General features: G+C 44.3%; 1 pseudogene across 1 annotated transcript; it reads left to right on the top strand.

Annotated features, from left to right (window-relative positions):
- The first annotated feature begins 1838 nt into the window (after positions 1 to 1838).
- LOC120941272 lies at positions 1839 to 2301 on the top strand (annotated as a pseudogene). Its single transcript, XR_005749531.1, has one exon. The product of XR_005749531.1 is annotated as a 40S ribosomal protein S12-like (transcript).
- Positions 2302 to 4163: the final 1862 nt, after the last annotated feature.

The following is a 4163-nucleotide window of genomic DNA, read 5'->3' as shown; positions in this document are numbered from 1 at the left end:
CCCGTGTCTCTGCAGTGTGGCACCTAAAGCTACGTGTGTGTGTACTGTCTGTGTCTGTGCTATTTTTCTCACTGATTTTCATCCAAATTGCGGGACCAGACATTACATTAAAGCCGCAAGCAGTTTTAAATTACTTTTTTCTTATAGTACCTCTTTTTGTGCAGGGACAGGACTAAACGTGCCACTTCACAGGCATACTATAGACACCCAGCAGGTACAGATATTTAAAGGAATTTTCATTTTTTTATTTTTTTTATTTAAGCATCATTAAAATCACGGGCTCCAGAAAAACGACCGTTTTTAAAACTTTAAAACACGGGTCCGTCCTTTCGAAGGTTCTGGTGCAAACCGATTGGGGGGTGTACGGCTCTTCCCTAACCAGAAGCTTAAACACAAACTGTTGCTCGGGCAAGGCTGGCTGCAGTGTACGGAGTGAAAAGTATTTCCTGTTAGAGGCTGGGATGGAGCCATGGCGAGAGAAGATTACTTAAACACGCCATGTGTGAGAGCGCGATCCCTAAGCTGAAGCAGCAGACCAGAGAGGTAGGCAAAACAGACAGGGCATGAAACATTACTGCAGATTCATACAGTATTTTTGTCAAAGCTTAATTGAACAAGCTGAAGTTAGAAGCTGATTGGCTATCATTCACGAGCTTGCACCAGATTTTGCACTTTCTAGTTTTAGCAAATCAAATCCTGTGTTTGTTGCTTAACTGCTTCCCACCTGGCCCTGCACATAAACAGCCAGATGGAGCTTCGCCATTCTGACTGGACGTAAGTGTATGTCCTGTAAAAAAATGTGCCTGCATGGCCCTCTTGGCCACGCTTTGGCATGATACTGTAATGGCTCATCACACATCACAGAGTGGGACATGGGCACTGTGATTAGCCCCCTAAACAGAGGACACATGTACCCTGTCACATTCTCTGTATAGCTAGAGTATTTTAGTGTTCAGCTACACAGATCCCACGGACTGCAGCAATCCCTCACACGGTACACAGTGTCCCATCAACATCTGCACCATTGTCCATCAATATCTGTACCAGGTGCACAAAAACATCTGTCACAGTGTGCCATGGCCCACCAATAAAAAAAAAAGTAAAAACACCCCTGTCTCCCCGTGCTAGCATACAAGGGCAAAATGGAACATTTGGACCCAGTTGGTCCAATATGCATACATAAACGGCGATAGCACACACAAGTGAGGTATTGCCGCAAATGTCATGAGAGCAATAATTCTACCACCTAGGACCTCCTCTGTAACTCTGAAACTGATAACTTGTAAAGGCTTATAAAGCGTTACCTGTGGAGATTTGTATATACCAAAGTTGGCGCCATTTCACAAACTGCAAAATTTGTGACATGTTTGGTATCTATTTACTTCACGCATCACCATATTTATATTTTACAAGAAATTGGGTATTGTATTTGTGTTGTGTGCATTGAAATTAATTAAAGTGTAATTTTGAGGTTAATGTGTAAAATTGCGTTTAAAATACTGCTGCGCAAATACATAAAAAAATTGCAAAACCCACAATTTTATTCTCTAAGGCCTTTTCTAAAAAATATATAACATTCTAAGGTAATTTCTAGGGAAAATACGATTTTTACTTGTAAACAAAAAGGAGATTTACTAAAACTGGTGCACACCACAAAATCTGGTGGCCCGCTGTGCATAGTAACCAATAAGCTTTTAACTTAATCTTATTCAGTTACTAAAAATAGACCTTCGCAGGAAGGGGCGAAGGCGCCCAGTATTGAGGTGGATAAAGGGGTTGTAAAGCCTCATGTTTTTTCATCTTAATGCATCCTATGCATTAAGGTGAAAAAACACCTTGGCTCTTTCCTTCATGTTGAGCAGGTTGGCGGAGTAACGCCGAACGTCCATTAGACATCGAGGATGGCCGAGGAAGGCATTTCTGCTGGAGGTGTAATGGATATCAACACCACTCTCCAAGAAGTGCTCAAGACCGCACTTATACACGATGGCCTGGCTCGTGGGATTCGCGAAGCTGGCAAGGCTCTTGACAAACGCCAAGCCCATCTTTGTGTACTGGCTTCCAACTGCGATGAACCAATGTACGTGAAGCTGGTTGAGGCACTTTGTGCTGAACATCAGATCAATCTGATCAAGGTTGATGACAGCAAAAAGCTTGGTGAATGGGTCACCCCTTTGTAAAATCGACAGGGAAGGAAAGCCTCGCAAAGTGGTCGGTTGCAGTTGTGTTGTTGTCAAGGACTATGGCAAGGAGTCCCAGGCCAAAGATATCATTGAAGGAATATTCAAGTCCAAGAATTAACATCATAAATAAAAAGTTTGACTGAAAAAAAAAAGAAAAAAACACCTTGCACTCTCCAGCCCACGATTGTTCTCACCACGGCTTTCTCGCTCTTCATTGAGAGATTGATAGTAGCACAGGCCATTGGCTCCCGCTGCTGTCAATCAAACCCAATGACGCGGCCGCCGGGGGCTGAGTCATACACTCGGCGGCTATGTACGCCGAGTGTATGACACGGGAGCGCGCCCGCAAGGTAACCCCTTCGTGAGAGGAGCTTCCCAGAGGAGTTTAGCTTTTGCAGGGAGTAGCCGCGAGAGGCCGCCGTGGGACCCCAGAAGAGGACGATCAGGTTCCTCTGTGCAAATGAAACTGCACAGTGGAGGTAAGTATGACATGTTTGTATTTGATTTTTAAACGTGAAACTTTAGTACCACTGTGCAACTTTGTTTTAATGGCAAACACAACCTGTTGACAAGAGAAGGCGGCATTTGACCTGCTTTGCCTGCAGTTCAAATTCACAGCAATATGACATGCTGTTTTGAAAGAAAGGCCTGAATTACCATGTGTACAAATCAATTAAAGTCAATGGATTTTGCTGGCCTGCAATAGACGTGCAAGTCAAATGCAGGGAAAACGATGCATAGACATTAGCCTGAGGACACGAGGGAATATAGGTTAACCTTACTGGGAAACCAGGTAGTCAGGATAGAAAAGGGTTCTAATTATTTCAGTCCCAATGAACAGCACCACAATTAGTATACTTTAAGTGATACTCCAGTGACAGTATGTTAGGAAAAAAAAGTTCTCATATATACAGTACATAGGCATGATCGTAGTTTGAAACTTTCATTGCAGATTTGTACTTTTATTTTTAAATCATGTGAGAAATTCAGCAATAAATAATAAGAGCTAAGTGGGAGGATCTGCCCACTATTAGGGATGAGCTTTGTATTCGAATCAAACTCATGTTCGACTCGAACATCGTATGTTTGATCGTTAGTCGAATTACGAACGTTTTAGGCCGTTCGTGCCAAATTCGAGTTTCGTTTCACAGCCCATAATTCACTGCGGCATCGCAGTGCATTGCTGGCTGATGATTGGCCAAGCATGCACTATGACCCGCATGCTTGGCCAATCACAGCTTGCAAAAAAACAGAGAGCCATATTGGCCAAAGCCATTTCTTTGAGATATCCCTGGTGCTCGAGCCGTAACACCAAGGGCATTGACTGGGTTGTGATTTCCAGGAAAATGCGATCCCTCTCCACCTGCTGGTGTTGGCAGCCTGTGCCCCATAGAGGCAAGCCCCATATTTATCCAGGCCCTCTATTATGACAGCCTTCTCAGCAGGGGAGAAATTCAGCTTCCTCTTTTTCTTCTCACCTGGTGAAGACATGGCACAAAAGTACTTTTGCACTTGACGGGCGCATGTCTGGGCGTATTTATGCACTGGGCGTAGGCAGTGGGCCGGCGTATCTTAGGGGGTTACGCCTGGCGCAGTTGTGCGCATGCGCCAAGGGGGCCAAACAATCCCACGTCGTCACAGTGCATGCGCCGTTTAAGATACGTCCGACGTATCTCTTTGCGACATGGTCGGACCATCATTTGCATAGGGTGACGCCCTTTTACACTTATGCTGCCTTACGCCATCGAAAATACGTTCCGCTGGCTCATCTTGGTGAGTAATATCTTTATGAATACTGTACTGGTCCGGCGTAGCGGAAATAAGATGCGCTACGCCGGAGGAAATATGCGCCAATGTATCTGAATCTAGCCCACAGTGTGTGGAGGATATATATGCATCCCAGGTGTTGTATATATATTTATACACTGTATAGTTTAGGTACGTCAGCTCTTCCTAATTTACTGACAGGCAGGTGATTGT

Source organism: Rana temporaria, chromosome 5 (genome assembly GCF_905171775.1).
Source record: "Rana temporaria chromosome 5, aRanTem1.1, whole genome shotgun sequence".
NCBI classification, from domain to species: domain Eukaryota; kingdom Metazoa; phylum Chordata; class Amphibia; order Anura; family Ranidae; genus Rana; species Rana temporaria.
This window is presented reverse-complemented; position numbering and strand designations above follow the sequence as displayed.